At 38.1% G+C, this 20,943-nt stretch overlaps 1 protein-coding gene across 1 annotated transcript in view; it reads right to left on the bottom strand.

Moving 5' to 3' along the window:
- The window catches only part of ascc3 (activating signal cointegrator 1 complex subunit 3), a 343,029-nt gene that overhangs the window by 256,709 nt on the left and 65,377 nt on the right, over positions 1 to 20,943 (bottom strand).

Raw genomic sequence — 20,943 nt, 5'->3', positions numbered from 1 at the left:
GGTTCATTGCCTAATACCAGATCCAGCATGGCTTCTCCTCGAGTCGGCCTGTCTACATACTGTGTCAGGAACCCTTCCTGGACACACCTAACAAATTCTGCCCCATGTAAACCTTTTGCACTAAGGAGGTGCCAATCAATATTAGGGAAGATGAAGTCACCCAGACAACAACTCTGTTATTTTTGGACCTTTCAAAAATCTGCCTACTTATCTGCTCCTCAGCATCCGGATGGCTATTTGGGTCCTACAGAATACTCCCAATAGAATGATCACTCCCTTCCTGTTTCGGACTTCCACCCTCCCTGACTCAATAAACGATCCCTCAGTGATGTGTTCCCTTCCTACAGCTGTGATGTTATCTCTGATTAGCAATCCCATCCTTTCTACCCCCTTCCCTATCCCTTTTGAAACATCTAAACCCCGGAACTTCAAGCAGCCACTCCTACCCTTGTGACAGCCAAGTCTTAACATATACCCTATCAAGGCCCCTTAGGATCTTACATGTTTGAATAAGGTCAGCAGTCACTCTTCTCAACTCCAAGGAATACAGACTCAAGCCATTGAAACTCTTGTGATAAGACGACCCCCTCATCCCAGGAATTAGCCTGGTGAATTTTCTTTAGACTGCCTCTAAGGGAACTAACACTGTGCACAGTATTCCAGGTGTGGCCTCAATAACACCATAAATCAAGGTGAGAGGGAGGAGGTTTAAAGGGAATCTGAGGGGTAAATTTTTCACACAAAGAGTAGTTGGTATCAGTAACAACATTTAAGAGGCATCTTGATAGGAACTTGAATGACCAGGGCCTAGAGGGATATGGGAATAATAAAGATAGGCATGATGGTCAGCATAAACACTGTGGGCCGACGTTCTTCTCCAGCCCAGAAAAGATGTTCTTAATCCTAGCATGAGGCAGGCAACACAGCCTTCATGACTCTTTAGTAAAGAACAGTGTCTGTACCTCTAACTATGCTATTCCCCTGTGACGACTACCTTTCTCTTTTCTTGCTCCACTTCAACGGCTCTGTGCCATAATGCCACAAACAGTTTGCACACCCTCCCTGCAGCCCCCACCATTGTCCACACAGGGAGCAACAACCTTGTATCTGTTGGACAAGTGTAAGAGCTGAGACGCCTTTGGAATGATCCTCTGGATCACTGTACCCACCTCTTCTGCAGCCACACCATTCTGTCCCTGACCATTTACCAATTTAGAGATAGTTAACCTAAGGGGTGTGACTGCCTCCTGGAATACTGTGTGCAGATAATTCTCCTTCTCCATGATGCATCATAATGTTTGGATCTTGGACTTCAGCTCATCAACCTTGAGTCAAAGTTCCTCTTGCAGCCAACACTTTTTGCAGATATAGTTGCTATTTACCACAATGGGTCCACCAGTTCCCACATGTTGCAACCATAAAATATCGGTGGCCCAGCCAGCTGTTCTAATTACTTAGTGTACTTATTGGTTTAATTTGTTTGTATTAAATTTCACTATTTTAAAAGTGCAGAATTTCCTCACACTGATATGCACTGATTTGAAACACTTGACCGATAATAGACAGGGAGAAGATGAAAGAAAAATACCCACCAATCACCAACCTGCTGTCCTGTGACCTCACACACACAGGCACTCAGAACGTTTCTACTAAATTATTCATGTTACTGAAGCTAATCTTCCCATGATAATAAATGCCACGACCTTCACTTCGTTATCTAATGATAATAAATCATTTAATTATGCTGCTTGTTAGGCTTCAGGCCATTCACAAATTTTTCAGCACCAAAATTGTGAAATTAATCTAATATGCCTCCTTCATCATTACGGTGGACGCATGCAATTTCAACACTTCAAAGTCTGAGTCAGTTGCAGCGCTATCAAGCAGAAAGCAAGTCATCACAGCCAAAGAACAGAATGAACCTACTCTATACACAAATAAAGAAACATGCAGGTTTGCTGAGCATTCCCTCTCCATTATTAGCAATTTCATCCCTGTAACTGTCTACTTTCTTAAAAGCACTCAACTACTGATTCTGACTGAATAAAATAACATTTTAAAATCAGCTGTGTTTCATTTTTCATTGTCAGTAGTTAACTCAGTAGTAAACATCTCATTTGGATATATCACGCGGGAAGATAGCAGCATATGAACAGATTGTTTCCATGTTGCTGTGCCTCAACAAGTTGAATTACACATGGCAGACATATTGCGGGAAAAAATACAAGCGCAAATACAAACAGATAAATTTTCGCAGAGACCCATACAAATAAAAACCGTTGCCTACTTCCAAAAATATGAGTTAACAAACTGTAAGTCTTTTAAAAGTAATGTCTATTTGCTTTCCCAATGCTTATATCATGGAGACCATCTATGGAAAATTTAATTTCTATGAGCTTTACTTTAGAAGTTCTGCCCCAAAACAGAACTTTTTTATTTTCTACATATGCATAGAACTTTAGATGTCAAGAGTCTGTTGGTGGCGCTCGATGGACTAAGTCATAACTTGCCTTTGGTCCAAGCACTTTTCAATCTATTATTTACCACTCTTTAATAAGTCTTTTACAATACTGGCACAAGTTTAATTTTGACATTTAACTGCTAAAATGAATACCAGATCTAAAGCGTCAGCTAATGGTAAAGGTAATGGAGACCAACCTACTTTGGAAGCTATTTCTAATCTGAATAGAAAGTTTGACTGGAGCTTTGCCGAACTATTTCTAATCTGAATAGAAAGTTTGACTGGAGCTTTGCCACACAGAAACAAAATACTCTTATCCAGGAGAATGCCAAACAAATGCAACTAATTGCTGAACTCGACCAAGCTGGTAAAGAGAGAGATGCCAAACTTCATTCACTTGAAAAAGCTTTAATTACCACCAAGCAAAACCTGGAAAAGCAACAACAGAGGATCATTAACCTGGAAGGACGCAGCAGGAGGAAATATTTAAGAATCATCAATTTTTCCAGAAAACACCTAGACTGGTAACCCTACAGAATTCTTTTCTAAACTTTTGGTCGATGTGTTCAGTTCCAATATGTTCCCTGCTGACCCCATTCTGGACAGAGTTCACAGAGCTTTAAGATTCAAACCTGCTCCGGATCAAAAACCTCGGCCAGTAATTTTGAGATTTCATTTTGTCAGCGTCAAGGAACTCTTGATTCGTACCGCTCGTCAACGTGGAATAATTCATTTTAAACAATGGAAGTTTTGAATAGTTGAAGATTACACCCGAGAAGTTATGAAAGAAAGGCTGACCTACAAACCTATTATGACTCGTCTCTATCAAAGCAATTATCATCCTGCATTATTATTCCCAGCAAGGCTGAGAACTACACTGCCTGATAAATCTCGTAAATGGTTTAAATCTGTCCAAGAAGCCGAGCAATTTCTTTTGAACTAGCTTTTAATTTTAAAAGCTAAGAAATGCGGAAGAGATAGTGTTTTTCTTTTGATTTACTACTTACTCGCTTTATTATCTAATTAATTTTTAGATTTAAACTTTTCTTTTTTCTTCTTTTAATATTTTTAATGTTTTGTTTTTATAATAATTATGAATTTAACAAAATGACTGATCATTTGCTTTCTTTTTGAAGTAATTATTAAACTGTATTCTTTAAATGTTGACTGTTAACGCCCTTTGGCTCTGCTTAATTCCACAACTTTGTTGTTACTTTGATATCTCTGTTTGGGTTATCTTGTTCATTCTTAGTCTAAACATGAGTGGTTTATATATTTGTTAATTTGGACTACCGCCACCAATAGAACTGGGGTTAATTCAATTAGAGGGTAGCTTTCTGGCTGTCTATTGGCCAGTTTTTGGGCTGTTGGGGGAGGGGGGTGGGGCTGTTTTTAGGTTTTTTTTTCTGGGCTAAACTACAGATTTTTCTAAATTGTGATCATATCCGCTTCCTCTTTGAACTGTTTTACTTCTTCCTGTCGGTAAGTTCCGTATATACCAAGATTAACCCTTTACATACCATATGTTTTTTAATCTGTTAAAATGGATAAGACTATTAATTTTATTTCATGGAATGTTAACGGCTTAAACAATTTGCTTAAGCACAAGAAGATCTTTAAAGTTTTTCATAGATTAAATGCTCAGATCATTTTTGTTCAGGAGACTCACATCAGGAAGAAAGATAATCAATGTCTTAGATTTTGGAGGGGTCAACAGTTCCATTCAAATTCACAAGCAAAGGCGAAAGGAGTTTCTATTCTTATAGACTCCTCAATTTCGTTTGTCCATCATGAGACAATATCAGACCCAAATGGTAGATTTTTATTAATTACTGGTCTACTTCATAATAAAAAAGTTGTTATGTTTAATGTTTATGCATCCAATGTAGATAATTCTGAATTTATTAAACATTTGTTTGCATTATTTCCTAATTTAAATGAATACACTGTGATTATGGATGGAGATTTTAACTGCTGTTTAAACCCTTCGATGGATAGATCTGTGTCAAATCCTACACTTCCAAACAAATCCGCTGTCTTTATTAATTCCTTTTTAGTTGAATCCGGAATTTTAGATGTTTGGAGATTTCTACACCCATTTGATAAAGAATTTTCATTCTTTTCTCATGTCTACCATAATTACTCGAGGACTGATTATTTTTTTATTGATGCTAGACTAGCTCCACTTACTATGGACTGCAAATACGATGCAATTGCCATTTCTGATCATGCACCATTGAGATTATCAATTAAATTACCAGATGTATCCTTTGATGTCAGACAATGGCGATTTAACCCTTCGCTATTACAAGACTTAGATTTCATCCAATTTATTAAAGAACAGATTTCATTTTTCTTTTTAACTAATTTTGCTGAAGAAATCTCCAGTGGGATAATATGGGATACGTTTTAAGCATACATCCGTGGTCAAATTATTTCATATTCTGCTGGATTGAGAAAAACGAACTAATAACGAAATACGTGTATTAGCTGACAAGATTAAAGAAATCGATAAAACATATTCTGTTACTCCTAATCTGGAGCTTTTTAAAAAGAGAACAGAACTCCAACTACAACATAGTTTATTATTAACATCTTCAATTGAAAATCTACTACTTAAAAACAAAAGTCAATTTTATATACATGGTGACAAATTGGTAAATTATTGGCCAACCAGTTGAAAGCTACTATATCTAAACGTCAGATTAATAAAATTCGTAAACCAGATGGTACCTACATGATAGATCAAGTTCAAATTAACAAATCCTTTCGAGAATTTTATTCTTCTTTATACCAATCAGAATCCCCTGAGGATCCTACATTAATACATGAGTTTTTAAGAGATTTGAAGACTCCCCAATTATCTTTAAATGAATGCTCTACATTAGATGCTCCCATTTCGGAGGAAGAAATAAAGAAAGTAATATTTTCAATGAATTTGGGTAAAGCACCCAGCCATGACAGATATACAGCTGAATTTTTAAAATTCTTTTCTGATATTCTTGTTCCCTGGTTAGCCAAAATTTTTAAAGATGCCCTATCAGTGGGCAAACTGCCACAATCTTTCTATGAAGCAACTATTTTTTTAATTCTTAAAAAAGATAAAGATTCCACTGATTGTGCATCTTATAGACCTATTTCTTTATTAAATGTAGATTCCAAAATATTGGCATTTAGATTGGAAAAGGTTCTTCCACAAATTATCTCTGAAAACCAGACAGGATTTATTCAGAATCGCTATCTACATTGTAATATTAGGAGATTAATGAATATTATATATACCCCTTCATCCCAAATTCCAGAATGTGTTGTTTCACTAGATGCTGAAAAGGCGTTTGGCAGAGTCGAATGGGAATATCTATTCAGTACACTTCAAAAATTTAATTTTAACCCTAAATTTATATCTGTGATTAAAATGGTTTATTATGCACCTATGGCTTCAATACTTACTAATAATCAAAGATCTCCTTTGTTTAGGCTTTTTCGAGGTACTAGACAAGGCTACCCATTAAGCCCTTTATTATTTGATACTGCTTTGGAACCCTTGGCTATTGCACTTCGGGATTCTTCAAATATATGTGGCATTACTCGTGGACAGAAGATTCATAAGATATCTCTTTACACAGATGACCTGTTACTTTATATTTCTAATCCGGAGGAATCTATCCCCGCAGTACTATCACTATTAGATCAGCTTAGTGTTTTTTCTGGCTATGGATTAAATCTTAATAACAGAGAACTTTTTCCATTAAATATGCAAACCCCAATTTATAGCCAATTACCTTTTAGATTGGGAACTGACTATTTTATGTATTTAGGTGTTAAAATTACCAAGAGACATAAGGACTTATTTAAAGCTAATCTACTACCTTTAATTGACCATGTTAAACAACTATTTACCAAATGGTCCCCACTGTCTCTATCATTGGTAGGCCGAATTAATGCGGTTAAGATGAATATTTTACCAAAATTTTTATATTTATTTCAAGTGATTCCAACTTTTGTTCTGAAATCTTTTTTTGACACTATTGATTCTAAAATTCTTTCATATATTTGGCAGAATAAAAACCCAAGGTTAAGTAAGAAATATTTACAAAAACTAAAAAAGGATGGTGGTATGGCCTTGCCTAACTTTAGATTATATTATTGGGCAATCAATATTAGATATTTAATTTTTTGGATACAAGATTCAGATGTAATTCAACGCCCCAAATGGGTACACCTTGAGTCCCAATCAGTACTTGAATTTTCATTAGTTTCTATTTTAGGAGCTCCACTCCCTTTTGCACTTACCAAATTAAGTAAACATATGATTAACCCAATTGTTAAACATACAATACGAATATGGTTTCAATTTCGTAAATTTTTTGGATTGAATAAATTTAATCTATCAAGTCCCATTCAATCTAATTTTTTCTTTCATCCATCCAGAGTTGACTCAGCTTTTTCCATATGGAAAAGGAAGGTAATAGTATGTTTTCATGATTCATTCATTGATAACTGTTTTTCATCCTTTGAACTATTGTCTAACAAATACAATTTGCCTAGATCACACTTTTTTCGACACTTGCAGATTAGAAATTTTTTAAAAGCTACCATACCCTCTTTTCCGACGCCTTACAAAACTGAAATTACGGAAAAAAATTTCGGTTTTAATCCTTGTCAGAAGGCCTTGATAGCAATAATCTATGATCTAATTATGAAAATTCATCCAGAACCACTGGACAAAATTAAGAATGAATGGGAAAGCAAACTCCAGACACCTTTACCTACAGAGACTTGGAAGAAAATTCTTCATTTAGTTAGTACATCTTCAATGTGTGCCAGACACTCTTTGATACAGTTTAAGATAGTTCATAGGACCCATATGTCAAAAGATAAGCTAGCTCGTTTTTATCAACATATAAATCCTATATGTGACAGATGTAAATCGAATGTGGCTTCTTAGATACATATGTTTTGGTCCTGTCCTCTTTTGGAAAAATATTGGAAAGACATTTTTAACATTATTTCAAATGTATTGAAGATTGATTTACAACCTCATCCTATCACTGCAATTTTTGGATTATGAAGGATAGAGTCTGGCCATCTATCTGCCTCCGCTAACCGTATGATTGCCTTTGTTACATTAACGGCCAAACGATCCATTTTGCTTAAATGGAAGGATCCAATACCCCCTACTACTTTTCAATGGTTCTCTCAAACTATATCATGTTTAAACTTGGAAAAAATTAGGAGTGATACTGTTGATCCTTCGCTTAAATTTGAGGAAGTTTGAAGTCCATTTATTCAATATTTTCGCATGATATACATCCCCTTGTAATAACCTTTCAACTTAGAGGAATGGAGTTGACGACATAATATTGCTGTTTCTACTGAGAAATTTTAGTCCCATTTATTTTTCTGTTTGTTTTTTTTTGAATTTTTTTCTTTGATGTTGATGTTATATATTAATCTGTATTAATTTGAAAACTAATAAAAAGATTGAAAAAGAAAAGAACTTTAGATGTCTTTCATTTGCTAAGTCACAATTTCTTTCAATATCTTGAACTGGACAGATGTACAATTTTTAACATTTTCCCAGAAATGTAATTACTTCCACATGCATTAGTTTTTCTCAAATACCTTTGTTTTGGGTAGCACAGTTCCATTCTTTGTTTCAAAGTTAATGAGTATAAGCTATTAAATATCTACGTTCAAAAACAGCTAAAGTGAAACATTTTTTTTGAAACTACTCCAATTCTACATTAGTCCTTCTACATTGGTACAAAAGTCCTTGCATCGAAGTTTATTTAATTCTATCCTAACAATCCCTGACAGGTGAAAAGATATCAAAAAAAAATTGCAGGTCAAATATTTTACATACAGAACATTCATCCACAGTACCCGGGAAAGTACTAGGGATTTAATGCGACATTTCCTTTCACACGTCAAAAATTAAGTAAAATACTGCAAGTTCATATTTAATTTCTCCCAAAATGCACAACAGTAAACAAAATAACTATAAAATGGTTACATTTCAGAAAGTAATATTCAATTTAATTTTAATTGTTTTAAGATTTTTCATCCATAAATTTAAAGCACAAGCACCATGAATCGAGTCATTAACATTTAAAAGAATAAATAAAATTCTAGTACCTGCCTACAGGAGTACAGTACACAACTTAATCTCTGTTCCTACCATCTAAAAAATCCTAATGATATAGGCCAGATTAACTTGAAGTCTGGGAAGAACAGAGTAACATTTTATCTAAAAACTGAAAGAGGTGTCAAATTTCACCAGCTCCTTCCCAACCGCACCTACTATTAGCCTCACACCAGTTTTAAAAAAAACACAGAATCAACTTATTTCCATTCTGAAACTGCAAAGGTCTCGTGATACTGAAGAGTAAAAGACCAGCAACAATTCAAATACTCATCCATTGAACAGGAGCTTTTTAAAAAAATTCCAGCAATTCATCACCTGAACGAATGAGACTTTTTGTTGCTAACTACTCACCTTAAGAGAAATTTTAATAATTTTTTTTCATTGTTGCTACTTATGCTATGAATTACTTGATCTTGATCAATACTTGGGCTTATCTGCTGAATTTGTATGGAAACCTGAGCATAACTGGAGTTTAAGGAGGCAGCCCTCTTCAACCTCAGAGAGATGTTTGAAATAATTAACACATTTGATTATAATCAACCACTTACACCCATAACTGTTGGTACACAACAGAACGAAGATGAAAATGCTGGAAGCTATTGTCAAATAAATATTTTTAGATAACTGTGGTCAAATTTCAGCTGACTCAGAACTTTAATGCAAGATAAGATATATAAAGAAAGAAATTATCTGTGATGTTCAGTTAGATAAGATTTGAATCACAATGTTAAAATATTAACCAGAAGTATTTTGCTTTCAAAGAATTCATAAAAATGCATTTTGCAATCAGAATGCAGAAATGTCATCACAATTTGGAAGAGAGTAAAATATGTTATCTAAATATCAATGATGGGAAAATACTTGTGGATCAAATAATTCAGTGTTCAGCCACAGAGCAAAAGACTGTAAAGTGCAAAGTGCAATCAGCACATCTAGAAATAGGTCACATCTGCTAATCATCACTAACATGAAGTTCTTTAGAGCTTAGCAAACTAATGGATAAAGGCCATCTCATGAGCCTAAATATTTTTAAAAAGCATTGAAAATATTTCAAGAGGTTTTTGAAGAAGCTTAAACTTGTAGAATTAACAGCAAGTAAATTAACTGCACTGAGAATATAGTCAAGGATCTGTTCTGCAATCCTTTTCTGGGACCTCTGCTGTTCATATCAATTTAACATTCTAGATCAGTGGGACATGAAAATCCCGCAGGAAGTGTCCCATCCAGTCTGCCTGCAACTGCTTCCCCTTTGGCTCTGTGAGGTAATGCAGCAGTTAGTGCTGCTGCCACACAGCTCTAATGACCCAAGTTTGGTGTGGAGTTTGCACGCTCTTGCTGTGACCGCATGGGTTTTACCAGTGCTCCAATTTCCTTCTACATCCCAAAGACATGCTGGAAGGTTAATTGGCATCTAAAAATGACTACTTAATGTAGGTTAATTTCAACATGAATCAAAATGGGGATTTGATGGGCATGTGCGAGAGAGATTAAATACACAGGGAATTGAGAGGGAGAATGAAACTAACAAGAATGAGACTAACAGGGTGGCTCAGCTGGGAGTAGCATGAATAGATGGGTAGAATCACCTAGTACAGTAGTTTAGAATAGCCTCATACAAGATAAGCTTGTACAAAATCCACTTCTGTCCTTTTGTGCTGTCTGCCTGTGCTCAATATTGTTACAGACTCAGTGAATGTCCCTTTAAGATAGAGAGTGTGTGTATGTGTGTATGGGGCGTGCTTACGTCAATAGAAGATAAAGGACGTAATGACGTTGTTGAAGAAGTCAGAAGAAGAGAAGAGAGAGAGAAGGGAGAGAGACACCAGCCTGCTAGTTTTCTCTATCGATGGATGAGAAACAATAACTGTGTCTGCCACTGAAATCCATGTATGGAAGTTGGAAGTAATCTGGTGGAGTTCACTTTGTTGCTGACCTGTAGAAGGAAACAGGTATTTGTGTGTGGACGACCACGGTTCGGATGCTTTTCGGGGTGAGGAAGTCACTACCGAGTAAACACTGGAGTGTCGTTTGGGTTCCATCGTGGAACATTTGGATTTCGTATTTACTCTCTCTCTGTTTTTCTACATCTACGTCTTATCTTCTGACAACGGTGGTTGTTGAAGAAGCCCTTGCTCATGTTTCACCTTATGGCTTGCGGAACTGAACTTTAAGAACCATTCCTGAACTGGGAGTTTTGGACTTTGCCACACACACACACACACACACACACACACACACACACACGCGCGAAGAGTTTAGTTTTTGGGGTTAACGTTCAAGGTTTAACATTTTTGAATTCTAACATACTAACATTTTTACTTCTATTTTACATATTATCATAAGTAGTGATTAATAAAATAGTTTTTAACACTGAATCATGCTCAGTGTGTTTCTTTTGTTGCTGGTTCGTGACAATAAGCAAACAACCACACTATCTTGTAAAGTTTGCATTTGTCCTATAAAGTTTGCTGCTGGCCTCTGATTGATAAGGTCCTAATGATTCCAGTGTTCCAATTTTGATTGTTCAAAGAATGGGTTTTCATTTGACTGACCTGATCAAATAAAAACATTTTCTCCTCACCAATCAGAGGGCAGTTCACATGTTTTTTTAAATAAAGGTCATGGCAGCCGTTGAAGTCACTGACAAAGGTGGAAAAGGAGATAGGATTAACCTACTGGATATAAATGCATAAATGATGAAATACATTTTTTCAGAGAAAAGTACAGTTGCAGACACTTAAGAAACAAGAACTTAAATTATGCAAACCTATGTTTTGGTAAAAAGCAATTCCTAACTTTAAGTATGAAGAAGGTATGCCTCATGCATCAATTAAAGACAGAACTTTTCACTGAAATAACAACACAGTCCTACATGAGGATATAACATTGAAAACATGGAATGGATAATGTGCCTTGTAATCAAAATATACCAGAAGTACAGTCCTCAATGGTCAGTGAGTTAGCGCATCTACAGCTATGGATAACAAGGACAAAGACTGAGAGGTATCAACAATCAGGGCTGCATCTATAACCTTGCATCTCATTCTCTCTCAGACACACCCATCAGCTCCCCTTTTTTCATTCTTTTTGTCATTGATTTAGACATTTGACCGGTGAAAGTATGTTAAGCCCAGAATATCTGAAGAACATTAATAAAAAGCAACTAATAGCTAAATTGGGGATCTGTGAGTTGATAGCAGCTTAAGTGATTTCAAAGCAGAAATGACTTATGATTTTAAAGTAATTCAAGTGATTTGTAAAAGTGATCAGAGCAGTAATAGTATTTGCAGAAAATATAACACAGCCTAATAAAACTTTAAAATTCAAAGCCCTCTTCACAAACTGAAACTTAGGGACAAAAGGATTGGGAAAAAACTTAGCTTTTGCACAAGTAATAGAGGAGTAGGGTGTGGGGCATTGAGGAAGCAGTAGTTGATCAGTGAGGATACCACAAGCAGCTGTGAGATCTGCAGCATTTGTGGAGTTGTAAGATTTCCAGCATCTGAGTCTTAAAATGTGACTAAATATCAGTACATAATAATGTATGATTAAAATAAAATGTGTTTCCCCTTTCTGACCCTCACAAATGGTTTGGATTGTAAATTTGGTACAAGAGTTCTGCTTCATTGTTCTACATGTTATTGTTGATACCAAGATGTAAAGTTAGATGAAAAACATGAGAGACAGAAGACTTAATTTATACATTTCAACAACAAAAAACTTCTCTTAGAAATGCTTAGTTAATTTTTGAAATTCAGTTACGATTGGTCACAGCCATGATTACTGGCCACCTTGGACAAGTTCCCTCTACAGATGATAAGCATACCTAGCATGCAAAAAGGTCAAAGCCAATTAAGAAAATGGGCAAATTAATGATGGGTGACTTATGTAGGTAAATCGAAGATAATTCATTCCGGAAGAAGCAGCAGCAAATACATGCAAAGATGAAAAAGTACGTGATTTGGTGTAGAGTTTGATCATTACTGAAGGTCTTGTACACAAAGTTTTGTCAACAAATTTAATTACGCACAAAGTTACATCTGGAGATCATCAGATAACAAAGGATATTAACCTGGTGTAGATTAAAGCTCAGGCCACTTGGGAGAGAAAAGACCATGCCTATGATTAAATGATTTTACATTGTCCACATAATTCCATCACTGTTACAATTGATTTACATACACGTGGATGATGCCAAAATCTGAAATGTAGCTCAGTTTAATATGGATACATCAACTTGATTCAGTTGGCATAATTCTCACTTTGTGACAGTAGCTCATGATCCAAACACTACTGTAGACTTAAGCTGCTGTTCAGAGACTGCAATTTATCAGAAATGCTCTTTTGGATTAGATGCCAAATTAAGGCTCCACATGCTTGTTCATGTAGACATAAGCAATCCCATGGCATTCTTTGAGGAAACGCAGGGAAGTTTCTTGGTGCTCTGGTCAACACATCTCTCTTAACCAACAGTACTAAAATAATTCAAATGTTATATTTTTATCTTTGTGAAACTTGGCATCTCACTTGCCTATATAAATGATTTTACTTAAAAAAAAATTACAAATCCAGTCTTTGGAAATTTATTTGGGATAGTCAGACTACAAGACAAAAGAAATAAATGGTTTTCCTCTCTATTTTTCTCCCTAATATCCTGTTAACATAGAAGTTGTCAGCTTCTACATCAACTTCTTTCTCTATTCTATGCTACCCTCAGCATTTCTCTGTGAGGGCAATTTTTATTGAATCCTTATCACCAGTGGTGCAGTCTTGTCTACCTGGGGCACACATTCAAGGAATCAGCTTTTAACTGTGTTGTGAGTCTAATTCTTATTATTCAGTATGAACCATTTGTATTTATCAGCAATTGGCAGTTATGGTAATGCTGACTGCATATTATCCATGATGATTTATGGTACGAGGAGCTAACTATTTGATTCTGCACAGTTGCAAGATACACTTAAAACATAGCACACTACTATATGAGACATAACGTGCAATGAAATATCATTTATCATTATATTAATGATGGAGCTCAGCTTGTCTAAGAGAAAGCAGGTCTTCAAAGGAACAGAAGCAATTACTTGTGTCTCTGAGTAACCACAGTAGAATACACCAGAAAAAAAAAAGCAACAATTAGCGGAAGAATGAATCTTTTAAAGCAGCATACTGCAAAAATAAACTACAGCAAATAAACCACAGCTTTTTGCATTGAGAATATGGTATCTATTAATTATTTTCTCACTCCCCATGTAGCCCTAAAATGGGAGTGTAAGTTGTTGGAAGTGCAAGCTGCTAAAAGTATGCAAAGTCAACAGGACGTCTGAGATCATTGTGAACCTTGGGTCTAATATTAAAAAGTTAGGAAAAAAACTGTATTTTAAGTAATCTCTAACAATAATATATTACCTGTAGCAATTGCTTCAATTTCTACCTTCCTGGACCAGAAAGACTGAGTGGCATTGCAGGACCATATATCTCATTGAAGGAGTACTTAAGTTGTTTTATCAGACCTAACTGCATGCAGCAAGTTTAATTTAAAATCCTTACATAAATTCAGAAGGTAGGGTGCTGTTTCCCAGCACCACCTCTCCTCCCAGATTCATAGTAATACACTTGCATTCATTTTGCCACTATTTTAAATGCCTATCTGGTTAATCAATATAATATCTACAATAATGCAGTGGGTCAAGATGAATGAACATTGTGCAGCTTCTCCAAAAAAAACCAATGGATTGTGTTGTTTTACCATCATTAAACATGTGAATATGCTCAGCATAAAATCAAGTTGAGAGACAATGAGCAGGACTTGACATCTGTTAAGGATCATAGGTTAAATAAATTTCAAGAAAGCTTAGCTTATGGGTTTGTGTCTGCAAATTCACAATAGTACCTACACGGATTCAACAACTAAGGCTTTGATCAGCTGAGATTAAACACGTACAGTGGAAATGTCACCTGCCACAGGAGAGAGCATTGCTCACATTACAACTGACCTTCACCAAGGCTGATTAGAAAACTTGCTAATTACTGTCAATCACAAGAAAAACCAGAAGATGTAACCTTTACCAAAAATGAATTAATTTCAATGAGCAGAACAAAACATAAACTGGGAGGGAAGGGGTGGGGTGGATGGACCAGACCACTTTAAATAAGAGTACAAAAGGCAGCTTTAAAAAGATTAGGTCCAGAGAAATGTCAGGGAAGTGTTAATATTCGTTTCAAAAGTTCAAATAAGTTTAAAGAATTTCACATTTCCTTAAATAAGTAGATCTTATATGAAAGGGAAGTTTAGAGGGGATTTGTTTATTGCTCAAATTATTCTCAATTTACACTGTACATTTAATTTGTACTGTCTCTCAAGATGCACGAATCAATTTGCTAATTAGTACAGTGTTGGCTCAAATATGAGTTTTCAATTAGTTGCTTTGGTTCTGAGTGCCTAAGACAATTATTTACAGGTTTTAAGAAAGGACAAGCAAATCCTTTTGCTTTTTTCTTGTTCAAGGCCTACAGTAAAAGAGATTACTGTTCCTTTCACCACTATTTCAATACATCATTTCTCTAGCTGAAGCTTGTTGCATTTTATTGTTCTCCTAAAATATCTTCTCACTGCTGGAAATCAACTTCTGATCAAGCTACTAGGTTACAAGCACTTCAAGTCCTCCTGCATTGTGACAGTCTTCAGTGGCTGTTGAGCTTGCATTATATTCTCCCAGATCTGCAAGAGTTTAGCCTTTTTTCTGCACTTTCCTCTATCCCATCACTTGGGGCCTGCATTTTAGAGCCTCTCAGATCCCTTCTGTACTGCAAGGCAATACTTTACAAACTTCAGCAACAGTCTTGCCTGTCCTTGCCTCAAATTTAAACTTTTCAAATTATTGTTGTGAAGTAAATCTTTGGAAATTAGGACCTTGGAGGCTCAGTCATTGAATTCACTCAAAACAAAGATAAATAGATTCCTGGATACTACAGGAATTGAGGGAAATGGAGATAGTGCAGGAAAATAGCATCGAAGTAAATCAGCCATGATTTGAACGAATGGAAGAATAGGCTCAAAGGGCAAACTGGCATATTCCTACTCCATATGTTCAAAGTGTATTAATCTAATTAAAATGTCAAAGAAGAAGGAATGAGAGACAGGATCTCCAAGTTGTTTATAGCATAATGAGGATTTAGCAGTGTAAAAGTAATGTGACTTAATACCTCTGAACAATGGGTATTTATAAATTAATGAACTAGAGATTAGTTTAATTAGTTATGTTAATTTAACAATGAAACCTATTTAAAGAGAGAAAGAAAGTGTGATTTAATGAGAGGTGGGGGTGACAAAGTTTTTGTGCACCTGTCTGCATGTATCTGTGTGCATTCATGCTTGCGAGGGGAGAGAAAGACACATACAAAGTGACCAAGAGAGAGTAACTGGAAGAGTAGGCAGGAGCTGGTGGCAGAGTGAAGGAAGTGGAAGGGACAGAGAGAAAGGACAGAAAAAGAGGGAAATAAGAACAGAGAGAGAATGCAAAGAACAAAGAAAGATAGATGTTTGAAGAAGAGGGGTAGACATACAGAGAGGCATGCAAAGAGAGAAATAAAAAGGGAGAGACAGAGAGGACAACTGCAAGGTAGTCAACAACTAAACAGCACAGAGAAAGGCAGACATCTAAAGAGTAAAAGGCAAGAAGAGGTTGAATGTAACATTCATGACAAAGATTTTTTTGAGTTGTTGGTGGCAATGGTTCTGTTTGCCTTTCTTTTATAGAATAGCCAAGCTGGTAACAATTGCAGAATTCACTCTCTTTTCAGGATTATTAAGTTCTCAATATTTTACAATTCACTGAATTTAGCAAGGCACATAACTCTCACCTTCCAGTTCATCCATTTGAACATTTTATTTTTATTGATGTTCAAAGGGCTGGAAAGTAAAAACTCCTGTGTATATAGCTGTTGTGTCAAATATGATGTGCATAACTGGGAATTTTAAATTGCATTCAAGAATTGTTCTTTTTACATTCCTTTAAAATAAGTTAATAATTATTAAACAGTAAAAATAGCTATATCATGATAAAGAGATCATGTGCAGGTTAAAATCCGTCAGAAATAGTGATTGCGTCACAACTACTGCCACTGATGACTTATTTATTTATTTATGGAATCTGGGGGTCACCAGAAAGGCCATCATTTATTGCCCATCCCCAACTGCACTTGAGAAGGTGGTGGTGATGGAGTCACACAGTAAGGTGAGGGAGTCTTCTGGTCAAGGTACACCCAAAATGCTGTATTTCAAAGTTAAGATAGTGCACAACTTGGAGGGAAACCTGCAGATAATGGTGATGCTGTGCACCTGCTGCCCTTGCCCTTCTTGGTGGTGGCATCTCAGGATTTGGGATATGCTGTCAAAGAAGCCTGGATGTATAACTGCAGTGTTTTCTTTTAGATATATAGCTGGTACATATTGCTGCCACTATGTGCCAGTTGTGGAAGTTATGATGATTGATGGGGTGTCAATCAAATTGGCTGTTGTGTCCTGGATGGTGTCATCCAGGCAAGAGGGTATTCCATCAAACAGTCCTCATTCACGACTAGTCGTTGGTGGAACAGCCTTGAAATGTCAGATGAGTCACCTGCCACAGGATACAAGGCCTCAGTTTTTGCTCTTGTGGCCACACTATTATGTGGCTGAGCCAGCTGAGTTGCTGGTCAGTGGTGAAGCCCAGGAATACTGATGGTGGGGAGCCTAATTGTAATGCTGTACAATGTCAAGAGTAGGTGGTTGGATTTTCTCTTTCTGGAAATGGCACCTTTATATGTTGCTTGCCACATGAGCCCATGCCTGAATATTGCCTTGGTCTTGAAAGTGTTTGGTATTGGTTTATTATTGTCACTTGTACCGAGTTACAGTGAAAAACTTGTCTTGCATACCGATCGTACGGGTCAATTCATTACACAGTACAGTTACATTGAGTTAGTACAGAGTGCATTGATGTAGTATGGGTAAAAACAATAACAGTACAGAGTAAAGTGTCACAGCTATAGAGAAAGTGCAGTGCAATAAGGTGCAAGGTCACAACAAGGTAGATCATGAGGTCAGAGTCCATCTCATCGTATAAGGGAACCATTCAACAGCCTTATCACAGTGAGGTAGAAGCTGTCCTTAAGTCTGGTGGTACGTGCCCTCAGGCTCCTGTATCTTCTACCTGATGGAAGAGGAGAGAAGAGAGAATGACCCGGGTGGGTGGGGTCTTTGATTATGCTGGCTGCCTCGCCAAGGCAGCAAGAGGTAAAGACAGAGTCCAAGGAGGGGAGGATGGTTTCTGTGACACGCTAGGCTGTGTCCACAACTCTCTGCCGTTTCTTGCAGTCCTGCGCAGAGCAGTTTCCATACCAAGCGTGATGCAACCAGATAGGATGCTTTCTATGATGCATCGATAAAAGTTGCTGAGTGTCAAAGGGGACAAACCAAATTTCTTTAGCCTCCTGAGGAAGTAGAGGCGCTGGTGAGCTTTCTTGACCATGGCATCTACTGTATGTCATTTGACCAAGACAGGCTATTGGTGATGTTCACTCCTAGGAACTTGAAACTCTTGACCCTCTCGACTTCAGCACCATTGATGTAGACAAGTGCATGTACACCACCTCCTTTCCTGAAGTCAATAACCAGCTCTTTTGTTTTGTTGACATTGAGGGAAAGGTTGTTGTCATGACACCATGCCACTAAGCTCTCTATCTCCTTCCTGTACTCCAACTCATCCTTGTTTGAAATACGGCCAACAATGGTGGTGTCATCTGCAAACTTGTAGGTTGAGTTAGAGCAGAATCTGTCCACACAGTCGTGAGTGTATTGGGAGTAGAGGGCTGAGGACGCAGCCTTGTGGAGCACCAGTGTTGAGAATAATAGTGCCGGAGGTATTGCTGCCTATCCTCACTGATTGTGGTCTGTTGGTTAGAAAGTCAAGGATCCAGTTACAGGGGGAGGTGTTGAATCCTAGGTCTCAGAGTTTGGTGACAAGTTTGCTTGGGATTATAGTATTGAAGGCAGAGCTGTAGTCAATAACAATAGTCTAACGTAGGTGCCTTACTGTCCCTGATGCTCCAGAGCTGAGTGTAGAGCCAGGGAGATGGCGTCCGCTGTAGACCGGCTTTGGCGATAGGCGGATTGCAGTAAATCGAGATTGTCTGGGAAGCTGGAGTTGATGCGTGCCATGACCAGCCTCTCAAAGCACTTCATGATGGTGGATGTCAGAGCCACTGGTCGGTAGTCATTGAGGCATGTTACCTTGCTTTTCTTCGGCACCAGGATGATAGTGGTCTTCTTAAAACAGGTGGGAACCTGAGATTGAAACCGGAGGAGGTTAAATATGTCTGCAAATACTTCCACCAGCTGATCAGCACAAGATCTGAGCACACAGCCAGGGACACCATCTGGGCCAGATGCTTTCCTCGTGTTCACATCTCTGGAAGACTGATCTTACGTCCTCAATGGTAACCATGGGTTCAGTTGCATTGGAGGCTATCAGGGTGGGTGGTGACAATCCTCTTCCCTTCTGTTCAAAACACGCCTAGAATGTGTTAAGCTCATCAGGAAGGGATGCGCTGTTGTTAGCTATGCAGCCCGACTTCGTCTTGTAGCCTGTTATGGCAATGTAAGCCCTGCCATAACTGACGGCTGGTTTCAGACTCTATTTTGAGTCGGTATTGCCTCTTAGCATTCCTGATATCTTTCCGAAGGTCATATCTCGATTTATTGTACAGATCAGGATCACCAGATTTGTGTGCAGCAGTCCTCGACTTCAGTAGGGAGTGATCTCCTAGTTCATCCATGACTTCCTGTTTGGGAACACCCGTATTGTCCTCTTTGGTACACAGTCCTCAACACACTTGCTGATAAAGTCTGTGATGGTGGTGGCATATTCATCTAGGCTGGCAGCTGAGTCTTTGAACATGCACCAGTCCACTGTCTCAAAGCAGTCACGTAGGAGCCCATCTGTTTCCTCAGACCAGCACTGCACGACTCTCTGTACCGGATCCTCCCGTTTCAGGTTCTGTTTGTGTGCAGGGAGAAGGAGCACAGACTGGTGGTCTGATTTCCCAAAGTGAAGGCGAGGGTGGCTCAGAAGGCATCTTTGATGGTTGTATAGCAGTGGTCAAGGGTGTTAGCGCCCCTGGTGGAGCAGGAGGTGTGCTGGTAGTATTTTGATAACACACTCTTGCTGTTGGCCTGGTTGAAGTTGCCTGCGATAATGAAGAGGGCCTCAGGGTATCCTGTCTCAAGGTTGTTGACCATGGAGTATAGCTCATTGAGTGCAGGCTCCATATCCGTCCGTGGTGGGATGTAGACTGCCATCAGGATAGCTGAAGTGAACTTCAGATAGAATGGTCGACACTTCACTGTTAGACATTCCAGGCTGGGTGAGCAGGAGCTCGCTAGGACCATCACGTCAGAGCACCACAAGTTATTAAGAAGCAGACCCCTCCGCCTTTAACTTTGCCAGAGATGCTGTACGGTCCATTCGATGAATTGAGAAGCCCTCAGGTTGAATAGCACAGTCAGGTGAAGCAGGTGTAACCCCACGTTTCGGTGAGACATAGCACACAACAGTCCTCAGTTCTCTTTGGTAAGTCAGTCTTGCCTTAGTTCATCAACTTTGTTCTCAATGGACTGGACATTAGCCAGTAGTATGCTGGGGAGAGGGGTCTTGTATCCACATTGTTTCAGCCTCGCCTGCAGCCCAGCCCTCTTTGCCACGCTTCCGAGATATGTGGCAGCGACTCTTCGGTCCTGAAGTGGAGCCACCAGGTAAGTGATTGTTTAAGATCAGACCTGTAAGACCTAGAGTGGATTCCCTGGACTGCATGGTAAGTAACTTCTCTTTGCTAGACTTTGAAGACCTGGAGCGGATTTACCTGGACTGGAAGGTAAGTGACTGCCAGTGAACAGACTTGGAAGACCTGGAGTGGACTCACTTGGACTGGGAGGTAAGGTGTTTCATTTGTTGAGGTTTTGCAAATGAGTCAGAGTCATGAGCATGGAAAGAAGCATTTGGCTCACCAGGTCCATGCTGACCAGGGGGCAGCCATCTGCATTAATCCCATCTTCTAGCAATTGGACCATAGCCTTCTATGTCCAATCAATTCATCTAGACACTTCTTAAATGTCATCAGGGACTCTGCTTCCACCACCTACTCAAACAGATCAGATGGCACTCTCACTCACATTTCCTCCATTTCTGTCATCTCCCTTCTCACCCGGTTCCACCTATTGCCTACCACCCCACACTTCATCCCTTCCTCCGACCTCTTTATGCTGACTATCACCCCCTACACTCTCAGTCCTGAT

Source organism: Pristis pectinata, chromosome 10, assembly GCF_009764475.1.
Source record: "Pristis pectinata isolate sPriPec2 chromosome 10, sPriPec2.1.pri, whole genome shotgun sequence".
Lineage (NCBI taxonomy): Eukaryota > Metazoa > Chordata > Chondrichthyes > Rhinopristiformes > Pristidae > Pristis > Pristis pectinata.
Note: the sequence above shows the minus strand (reverse complement) of the source record. Positions and strands in the feature narration are given on the sequence as shown.